General features: G+C 32.5%; 1 protein-coding gene across 5 annotated transcripts in view; it reads right to left on the reverse strand.

Moving 5' to 3' along the window:
* LOC127734144 (focal adhesion kinase 1-like) overlaps positions 1-12195 on the reverse strand; it is a 79052-nt gene that overhangs the window by 65921 nt on the left and 936 nt on the right. For 3 of the 5 annotated variants that reach the window (XM_052243891.1, XM_052243908.1, XM_052243901.1), the window contains exon 2: positions 8895-8919. The gene's annotated coding sequence lies outside the window, so the exon portion shown is untranslated. Of the gene's footprint in view, positions 1-8894; positions 8920-9875; positions 10055-12195 lie in introns of all 5 variants that reach the window. The other 2 variants (XM_052243899.1, XM_052243880.1) reach the window with 1 other exon arrangement.

Consider the following 12195-nt stretch of genomic DNA (forward strand, 5'->3'; position numbering starts at 1 on the left):
AACTTAAATTTTTCATTGCTGTTCTTAATAAAAAAAAAGACTCAGACAATATGTGTATGGAAATTTAATATATCTTGAGCTAACTGAAGAAGTCTCAAACATGCAGACTTCCAATATAAGGAAGAATTTACTTTGAATGTCTGAACTTTGTTACAGTTCAACAGAACTAATGCTTATAGAACAAAAAGAATTAAATATAATTACAATATGACAATTTAATAAGCATAAATCAATATCAATATAGCACCTTGGGTGATTTTGATAATCATCTCATATTTCTTAACATGATAACTTATAAACATTTACCTGTAGTATTAAATCAGGTAGACATATATGTGAATTCAGTCATTGTGTCACTAAACCAAAATAAATCTATGAGGAAACTATATTTTCTTATCTGGACTTACATAAGAACAATGCAATAATGAATCTCAAAAATCATTGAGAATAAAATGCTTCGCTGAGCGCAGCCTGATACGACCGCAGAGGTCGAACCCTGAACAGTTTGGGCAAATTTGGACACAATATTCAAGCTTAATACTGTCTGAATTTGGATTGTGATCAAATTTTTGACATAATATAGGTTTCTGCAGAAAAATAAATGTGGTCAAAGATCTTACAAATATATTGCACAATACTGTGCAATTGAAGATTTCTTCTTGAAACTTTTCAAAAATTCAAAAAATTTGAAAAAAAAAATGAATCCCTTAAAAAAATTGGGAAAAAAAATTCCCCCCCCCCCCCCAACTTTTGGAAACCCCCCTTGGAGCAATAACTGCAAAACTCAATCCCAGCCTTTCCTTTGTAGTATGGAACATTGTAGTACAATTTCAGAGAGATCCATACACTTAAACACAAGTTATTGTCTGAAAACTAGAAAAATGCTTGTTTTTGGCCCTTTTAAGGCCCCTAATTCCTAGATGTTTGGGGCAATTAACCCCAAACTCAATCACAGCCTTCCCTTTGTTATATGGAACCTTGTGGTACAATGTCAGAGAGATCCATACACTTACACACAAGTTATGGTCTGGAAACTAGAAAATTGCTTGTTTTTGGCCCCCTTTTGGCCCTTAATTCCTAAACTGATGGCCCCATAACCCTTAAAATGAATCCTAACCTTCTATATGTGGTATTAAACATTGTGGTACAATTTCAGAGCAATCGAAATACTTATACACAAGTTAATATCCTGAAACTAGAAAAATGCTTTTTTTGGGACCCTTTTGGGCCCCTAATTCCTAAACGGTTGTAACCATCATCCCCAAAATCAATCCCAAACCTTCCTTTTGTGGTATTGAACCTTCTTAAAAAATTTCATAGAGATCCATTCACTTAAACTAAAGTTATTGTCCGGAAACCAATGTGTCTTCGGACGACGACGCAGACGATGACATCATACGATCCCAAAAAAATGTTTGCGGTCGTATAAAAACTAGGGTTCCAATTGTTCAAGAGCAAGTGAAACTAACTTGACATCTATACATACAAGTAATATTGAATGAAGTTCATAAAAAAAAATTGCTGAATTTCTTTGGTAGTTGGAAGAGTATTTTGCATTACACCTAAAAGGTTAATGAATTCAAATGTATGCTCTACATTAATAAATGTAGTAAGAATTCCTCTTATTCATAAAATAAACTGTTAACACAGAGATATGTCTCGCCTTTTTGTTATTTTGATAGTAAAATGAAAATGTTGTAATTAAAATAGCAATTCTTTAACATTTATAAGTTATGCAAAATATTCAAAGTCAATGAACCTTGACTGAGGAGGCAGGGTCAAACATCCTCCATGGAAATGAAATGTGCCAATGCTTATACAACTGCATACCAAATATCATTGAACTACCATTATTGGTTCCCCATAAACTGACCTAATCACAAACTAATACATGTAAGCTAAGCAAAAGTTTCAAAGTCAATAGACCATGACTGAGAGGACAGGAGAAATTAATCTCCATGGAAATTAGATGTGCCAATGCTAATACAACTGAATACCAAATATCTATGACCTACTAGTGGTTCCCCATAAACTGACCTAATCACAAACTAATACATGTACATGTAAAATTAGCAAAAGTTTCAAAGTCAATAGCCCTTGACTGAAGGGGTGGGGCCAAATAATCTCCATGGAAATGAGATGTGCCAATGTTGATACAACTGCATACCAAATATCATTGACCTACCACGAGTGGTTCCCCATAAACTTCGGCTAATCAAAAAATAATACATTGTTGATGCCGGAAACAGCATACACACGTCTCGCTTTTTGACTCCGAAATAAGATTTCATACCAAATTTAAGCTAAGGGATGGGGGCCTGGGGTATTCAACCTATGCATACATGTGACAAACTTTTGGAGATGAGTAAATATTCAACAGGAATCAAAATTTCTAATCATATATTTTTTATGTTCATACACGTTCTAAAGAAATCTGATAAAAAAAAAAAATTGAACTGAAAATTGATAGTAATATCCAAGAAGAAGATTCTCTAAAAATCTAGAGATTTACACCATCAGGCTGAATATTCTTAATAATGATACTAATACTGCCAAAAATATGTCAATGATAACCAGAAAATGAAGAAAAATATTTTCTATATCCATTTAGAAAAATTTGGACATGGCATCCCCCACCATATACGTGTATAACTGGTCTAAGGGGTATTATCCAATTTGTAATAGTACTGCTGAAAAAAATGTGTAATATGACAGCTATATTCATTTTCCGTTGTTAAAACTCCAATAATACAGTAAAACATTTATTGGAGCATATATCCAGCCTAATCTGTGATAAGGTTAAAATTAAGTAGCTCAGTCATACATAGATGATCCATCATCCATATCAATTTATATCAAGGAGCAAACAAAAGTTAAATTATAAAAAATAAAGTCTAATCACCTTAAAACTCTTTCAATGACCTAGTAAACTTTCCAAATGGTTAATAAAAAACAAAAGTTATTGAATAAGTAACACTGTAAAAAAGTTTAATATTTCCTCTTCACTAACAATTTCCCTGTATTAAGATAAACTGATTAATTGAGGAAAGTTTATGTTACTTTTTTAAAGTCTTCCCAGTATTAAGACTACTTGCACATGCATACCTACAAATGTAACTCAAAAACAAAGATTCTAATCTCTCAATTTTCAAAGTGCCTCCCAGCTAAAGTTTGAGTACATACTGAGTGAACTTTTATTGGGTAAAAGAAACTAAAAACTATATGCGTCAGTGCAACTTTGGAAGAAAAAAAATGAGGGAGAAAAATGTACATGAGATGATCCCCATGAAATATTAGGAACCATCAAATCATAGCTTACTGTGGAATCATTTATCTTAGTAAGTACCAATTTTTTTGAATTGAGGAAATGTTGTAGTTTCATGGATATTTGATTTCATGGTTTAGCCAAAGTCTGCACACAAGCCTATAGAAAGTTTAAATTCGTGGTTAAACTTTACCAACATAATCCACAAAAATTGGTATTCAACAAATTATAATGGATCCACTGTATACTTCATTTTGTCCTTTACAGTATTGACACCTTTTTGTCTTTTACAGAATTTGGTATCCCAGGGGTGTAGCTACCTAGAGGCACGGCAGCACGTGCATCCACATCGTTTTCACAAAAAAAAAAAAAAAAAAAAAAAAAACAGAAAGAGAGAGAGAGAGAGTGAGGGACAAAGTTAACATATATAGGAATTGGTCTTTCTATGTATGCATTTTAAAAACTACACAAAGAATAAAAGCAAGAGGAATACACATGCAGCGGAATTTTTAATCCTGTAAGACATGTATGTGTACGATAAATACATACAACTGGTGTAAACTTAGAGGAACTTTTTATATTACGGCATTGTTTAGAAAATACCAGCTACATAGTTGTTGGTACCACAACCATACTGTATACTCGCTTTGAGTGCAAAAAAAATAAAATAATCCCTTTAGGGTTAAACAAAAAAACTTGAAAATTATTATTTTCCGCTTCGCCCCAAAGCACACATCTTACTAGAATGAAGACTCTTCAACTCGTATCGATCCGGGAATAATGACTGTTACCTTGTGAACTAGTTCAATATTGACTAAGTATGTAGGTCTTGACAACACGAATAGTTCATTTTCAAGTCACGTCAACGTATCTCGTCCTGTGTGCATGCAATATTTGCTACCGTACATTAATAAACATTCAATCAATCAATAGTTTCCGTATACTGGTAGATGAGAAGTTGGAACTGCTGTTATTATGAAAAAAAAGTACACATTTTCCAGTACATGTTTTACGTTTTTATTTATTTTACAAAAAAATCTTTTATATAGATTCGATAATTCGAAGTCGTTTCTATATGGGCCGGCTATATGAATGGTAAATTGTTAATTCTAACTCGTTTTACTGGACTATTAGGACATTCAATTTTAAAAAGAACTGTATGTCCGAGTAGGACACTAAACTGCTGATTCTTATTCGAAAGATACACCAAACTTTTATTACACGTATCTTCACTGTTATCATCTATATATTGCCATACAACTGGTCGAATGCATATGCATTTGTTAATTAGCTGGCTAATCAAAAATGCAGATCGTGATCAAAGTACCATTTACTCTAAAAAAGTTCATTAATTTCAACTTCGAATATTCCTAACAACATAAAATTCGAAATTCCCATCTCTCTCTTGTAGAGTTTACCCACAAAATTTTTAAACATCTAAAGACATATGTTAAGCAAAACATATGAGAATGTGTCCACCAAGTATTTGGTATCCATGATGTTTATGCTAACAGAAACTCCACATAAAGTATTGTGTTTATGTTTATTGTTTGTTTTTTTTAAATCTACTTTGCTCAATACAAATACTAGCATATGGAACAAATCTCCGTGATTTTAAAAGCTTTCACGTACAAAAAACTCAAGCGACAATGTTAAGTCTTCATTCGACTCGAAGTTAAACAATTAGTTGACCAAAAAACCACAACAAAAATGTCCCAAGTTTTATTTCGATTGTGATTGTTTTGAAACGATATATATGCAGAGCTTCTGGGGGGCTTTGCCCTGGACCTACTGGGGGCATTAGGCGGCCCCAGACCCCTCCCCCTTTAGTTTGTGATTCCACTTCATTAAGAAGGTAGCTACGCCCCTGTATCCTGTTAAATTTATTCACACATTGTCTGGACGCAGACACTCAAATCTTGACATATATATAGACTTCTAACACAATCAAACACCATCGTTTTAGAGAGATCATTGGCTAATATCTAGACGTTATATATATATATATATATATGACTCATCTCAAATTTAGCCCAACAATGTTAGATCTTCAAATTTGCATTAGCAAGTTTTTGTTCTTCCGTCAGCAGGATTTGAACCCTTGCTTCTGTGACATCGTGGCAACACTGCCTTCACAGTGTCCAGGGTTGGAATCCCACTAGGGAAGAACAAAAATTTTCTAATTTGAGATGAGTTATATATATATTATGGTGTTAGCCCTGTATAACCATGTGTTATCCGATGGAGAATGTCTGTCATAAAGTTGTCACATGATTAGGCGTGTATATATATTTATATTTTTAATAAGTACGTCTAAACAAGCGACAACTTTACGACAGATCCATCCATTGTATCACCAGTGAAGGTGATACACGGCTGAAAACACATATTATATTCATATATAATTACTCTAATTATCAGCACTACAATGTTAAATCTGCAAATTTGCAGAAGCAAATTTTTTTCCTGATATTTAGAGTAATTATTTATATATTTATATATATATATATATATATATACATAACTACTCTAAATATCAGCACAACAATGTTAAATCTGCAAATTTGTGGAAGCAAATTTTTGTTCATCCCTAGCCAGGATTCAAACTCATGCTATTGAGATATCGACACAACACCGCCTGCACAGTGAACAGCGCTCTATACCACTCAGCCACCTAGAATGAACTAAAACTTCAGCTTAATATATACATAATTACACTAAATATATATATATATACATGTAGGACTGGAAGGTGCGATGATGACGCTGAAATGCGCTGGTCACGCTGAAGTGTGATGGTCTTCGACAAAGTGTGATGGTCCTTTCACTGACATGCAATGGTCTTTATGATACTACATAACGCTTGATGGCTAGTTAAAGGAGTTTCAAATCTAAAGATGTGCAATTATTATGAGAAGCAGTTTATTTTAATTAGTTTGTATGTAAATTTTCATTAATTTCTTTCGTTACACTTTCATACTAAATGAGTGATGGTCCTATTTAATTTTACAGCATACTCTTGCTGTTTACTTAAAACCTGAAAAGCTGCTTCTAACAAACAAACTAACTTCTAAATCCACACTTGAACATATTTAACATTAAAAAAATAGTTTTTGTAATCCATTACACTTCAGTGTTATCACCAATACACTTTGGTGTAGCTATCAACAAGATAGCATCACGATGCCATCATAGCACTTCAGCGTGATCAAAAATTTACTTCAGTATCAAACCATCACACTTCAGTGTGACCATCACTGTTCAGAGTACCAATGTGGTTCCAAGTCCTACATATATATGATGATGACAGTACTATGACCTCTAGCTTTCTATTTGGTTACTGTGTTACTGAATTATATCGACATCTCTTTTTATTCATACATCCCGAATATGAATGAAACATTTGCAACCAATCAATCAATCTTTTTATTCATATTCAAAGGACAAAAATCAGTCAACCAGAACCCATCCCAATCCCAATCTACAACTCCTTATCCTCAATACATGTGTATAATTCAATTTAAATTGGTTATGCCAAATCATATCAAAGCAGCTGGTTGAAAAAAATATAAAGTAAATTAGCACACAATATTATTTTTTGGATAATAAATTATGTACTGATAATAAAATGTGTTGAACATATGATGTGCTACAAAAAAATTTTTGCTGGACATTTTGGAAATGATAAAGTGGGATGTTTCTGCCATTAAAACCCTCAAAGATTGGAAACAGAAAGAGAAACAGAAAATATTTTCCCTAATTAGATTAACAAAATTGTACCATGAAGTTAGATCTTGACCATTTTGGGACTTTATATCTAGGATTGTAAGAGCAACCAAAAATTTGTGTGAAACAAGCAGACAGGGATTGTTATAAGATGTTCAGAGGAGCATGTCAGCTGGTTAAGAACTTTCAGAAACTGCAAATACTGTAAATTTAGAAATAATGGCATGCATTTATCATTTCGAATATTAATATGGACAAAAATACAAGATTAATTATTGCGATTACATGAAAAGCTACATAAATATGTGTATCAGTTATCAGAATGTGAGTTCTTATTATTGTGATACTTACCCAGTCGCATTATTTGCATTAATAATCAAAGTATAAATATTGCATTCATTTTGCAGTGGAAACTAAATATTAAACATTGCAATGTATTAAGCATTGGAAGGCATTACTATGAAATGGAGTTGTATCAACTACAATCATGTATAAAGGAAATAACTGCAATTTTAAATATTACTTAAACAATGACATCATTGATATTTTAGAACAGATACTAGATTCATGCACCATGCACAATTTATGTAATTTTCTTGACAAGTATGGTTACATACAAATACACATCATTTTGTAACTTGAGTATCTGAGTATATATTTCATTGATAAATTTCTTGAAATTTTCATAGATTGGATGTAAAGAATGTTCTGCTCAATGTACTATGTTTTGTGTATATCAAGGTAGTGATAAAATCTGGAAAATTGATAACTATCAAGCCAACCAGACATTGATTGTATGAATGCAATCTTTACCCCAAAAACATCTCAATAATGTATTCTTTGATTATAGTATTATTAAATATATGCACTGTTTTGATCTATAGATATTGTATCGCTAATCATTTTTGTTTTCAACCAATTACAGCTTTAAAGAAAATAAGCAAAAACCATAAAACTGATCAAAAGTCAACATATAATAATCTTTAGAAAAACCTCATTAAAGGATTAAACCATTGGTTATACCCATATTTGCATTTTTGTTGATCTTGTGTTGATGATTATTTTTGCTGTTGGATGTTTCTGTCTATCTGGAATAGTGTTCCAGTTAACATCTTAAAATGACTAAAAAAATTGATATGTCTACATCATATAGCTATAAGGAGATGTCAGATAATTTGGGTATAAATGGAGTACACTGGTACATAGATTGTTATTTTGAACATTCTAACCTTGTCAGATTCTCTCCATTTGTAAAGATTTTCAAGAAATGATTTATTGCATTTTATATTAACATTCAAATTTTAAGTAAGGGTAACCATGTTGGTTGATTAGCATTAACACAAGGAAAAAATCTGCAACTATACACCCTTAAGATGATTGTTACCAAGATTGGTTTTGATTAGCCTAGTGGTTTCAGGTGTAATTATTTTTTTATTTTAGAGACAGACAGCAACATATGGTAGAGACCAAGTGATAAAAATAGCTCACACGGGCTCTTTAGGTCAGCTAACCTAAAATAAAATAGGTGTTCTTGCCCAAAGTACCTATGCTTCTAGATTGTTTGCATTGGTATCATAACCAAAGGTATAAAATATATATCATGATATAGTGTCATCAAAACCAAATGAGGGCATTCGTCGACTTTTTCCTTAAGTTTTTTTTAAAGAAAGTTTGAATAGGACCCTAAAATCACCATTGGCATTACATTTGGTGCAAGATCATAATTTGAGTTTGCATTTGAAAGATTGCAATAAATACCATTATATATCAAAAGTCAACTGAATGACTGAAATCTTTTTTTTTTGAGGATTCTTTAAGTTAATTCTCAATGACCTGGGCAGTAATATAAATTTGGTATGCTAGATCATCAAATATTTCTGCATTATATTGCAATCATTCTTACCTTTATTTCTTTATAATCTACACATCTGAAACAGAGATAAAAGTTAATTCATGTATATATATAAAAAATAAATAAGGTTACAATAAAATGATAACTCTTGTAAAATTTAAACCTGAGGTCAAGGACAATATGAAACAAGAATGCACACAATGGTGATAAGTATATCCCAACTCTTATTCATGGTAACAGGTATCTAAAAACAGGAAGCAGGTGTCTAAAAGTTCCTAAAAGAACTTACAAATTAAAACTCATAAATATCAAGCTACTGACTAAATATGAATTCCTGCTGTTTTGTTCTATAGTACTGGAGAACAGTGTGACTAAAATATTTTTCTTCAAACACATTGAAAACTTCAAATTATCTGCTAACAGGAAATAGATGCTTGACAGAACAAAATGTGTGCAAGCTTTATAACTCATCATTGTCAAGCTGCTGATTAAATCTGAAGTCAATCTGTCCAGTCAGTAGCAGCTGAGCAAAGTGTGATAGAAATATTTGTTGAACAAAGGGATGGAGGATAGACAAGGTGATGCAATATAGTCCCCACAGAACACACTCCTAGTGTGGAGGTATAAGAACAATTGGACAGAAGGACAGATAGACTGACAGACAGACCGAAAAATGGCCTGGCAATTATCACTTTTTATCTGTACATTATAAGTCACTCACACAGTTCTGATCTGAACTGTCCTTTTCGGCTAATTGAGCTTTCTCAATATAGAATGATAATTTTTTGAAAAGTACTTATACATTTTATCAAATTCTGTAGTTTTATCAAAATGAAAAATACTCAGAATGCAAACCAATGAGATGTACAAATTCTGTTTAATGTATAAAATAAATACATTGCAATTTATTTTTTAACTTTATATTTTCCTTTAGTTAAACGACTTTGAAGACAAGAACACCCATAAAATACAGTAAAGTAATAATTTCAGAATTTAAGGGTGTTGTTGTCTTAATGGTGTTTTATCTATTACCTTGGTGAAAGACAACTGTGAATACCTTTCGGTATCCACCCTCTATTAACCCTACCACACAATCACTACTTCAGGTGTTGGTTCACCATAATATAATTTCATTTTTCTTAAGTGTCACTCTGTTTTCTGTCAACACTGAGGCTACTATAGTATTTTCATGTCTAAACCATCCAAGTACCCTACAAATGTTTAGTGTAAGTGTTACAATCACATGATCATGATTGCATAACTCATTTTTCTGCTTTCTTGATTTACCATTACATAAAGCAATGAATGAAAAAGGAAGTAAATTTCCAGTTAAAGTATATTTTTAGATAATTTTAGACAGCTGAATGATAATTCTAATGATGATAGGACACTACTGTAATAAAGTCACCTCCTGCATGTCCTGGGGATAGACATGTTCATGAAATATTTCATCAAGACAAAAATTCATGCGTCCAAGTGAGCTAAAAAGGGAGATATCAAACGTTCAGGATTTCAACTTTTAGATGAGAATGAATAAAATGCTCCGCTGGGCGCAGCTTGATACGACTGCAGAGGTCGAACCCTGAACAGTTGGGGCAAGTATGGACACAACATTCAAGCTTGATACAGCTCTGAATTTGGATTGTGATTAAATATTTGACACAGCATAGGTTTCTGACACAGAATGAATGTGGTCTAAGAACTTAAAAATTTTTAATTTACCTATTATGGTCCAATATCCAAAATCTAAATACATACACGGTTAGATTCAGCATATCAAAGAACCCCAAGAATTCAATTTTTGTTAAAATCAAACTAAGTTTAATTTTGGACCCTTTGGACCTTAATGTAAACCAATTTGAAAACGGGACAAAAACTTAAGAATCTAAATACATGGTTAGATTCAGCATATCAAAGAACCCCATTATTTCAATTTTTGATGAAATCAAACCATATCACTATTATTTGCTTTTATATATAAATCAAAAATAACCAACTTAAAATGGAAAATTTTAAAGAAAAAAAAAAGGAAAAAAAGGGGGGGGGGGAAGCAAAAAAAAATCCCCCCCAATTTTTGAACCCCCTTAAGATTCATCACCCCCCAAACTCAATCCCAGCCTTCCTTTTGTGGTATGGTACCTTGCAGAACAATTTCAGAGAAATCCATACACTTGAACACAAGTTATTGTCTGGAAACTGTAAAAATGCTTGTTTTTTGGCCCCTTTTTGGCCCCAAATTCCTAAACATTTAGGGCAATTACCCCCAAACTCAAACCCAGCTTTCCCTTTGTGATATGGAACCTTGCAGTACAATTTCATAAAGATACATACACTAACACACAAGTTATTGTCCTGAAACTAGTAAAATTCTTGTTTTTTGCCCCTTTTTGGCCCCTAATTCCTAAAATTTTGAGGCAATTACCCCCAAAATCAATCCCAGCATTCCCTTTGTGATATGGAACCTTGTGGTACAATGTCAGAGAGATCCATACACTAACACACAAGTTATTGTCTGGAAGTTACAAAAATGCTTATTTTTGGCCCCTAATTCCTTAACTGTTGGTACCATAACCCACAAAATCAATCCCAACCTTCCTTTTGTGGTATTGAACCATATGGTAAAATTTCATAGAGATCCATTCACTTTAACTAAAGTTATTGTGCGAAAACCAATGTGTCTTCGGACGACGACGCCAACGTCATACATGTACCAATATATACGACGGCGAAAATAATTTGAGGTCGTATAAAAATGAATAAATTTTGTTTAAACAATGGTATGTAGAAATTTGTGTATCTTGCAGAAAGACTACATGTGTAATTGTATGTGATTGATCTAATGTCAAAATAAGAAATTATCATATAATACATACATCATGTACATTGTGGAACCAGTAAAATACAACGTTAACATATTTACCAGATGGTCATCATAATGACACTCAATTTTTAACATTTCCTGTCTAAATACCATAAGAAAAATAAACAATGCCTATTCTTGCCCAACAATGTTGATTTTTAAAATCAGGGTAAACAGGCGAAGTGACTTTGAATGCGAACAGGAATGGGGTGAAAATCATATATTTATTCATGATCATCTATTTTTGGTAGGCAGCCCCGGGAGTCCTTTAAGGATCATCATAACAAACAGACGAAAATGGCTGTATTTACATCGCAAAAACTACTCTGAGTACAGACTAACCTGTACAGTTGGAAAAGTTTTATGGCCTGGCATCCACTAGATATATAAAAGTTCAATGCATTTTGTGTTTCAGAAAGATAAAATCTTTTTTGGATTTTCATGGGCATTTTTTTTTCGTTCCTGCAGAAAGTGTAAAAATAAGCAAACACC

The sequence above is a fragment of the Mytilus californianus genome, unplaced genomic scaffold (genome assembly GCF_021869535.1).
Source record: "Mytilus californianus isolate M0D057914Y unplaced genomic scaffold, xbMytCali1.0.p SCAF_1, whole genome shotgun sequence".
Lineage (NCBI taxonomy): Eukaryota > Metazoa > Mollusca > Bivalvia > Mytilida > Mytilidae > Mytilus > Mytilus californianus.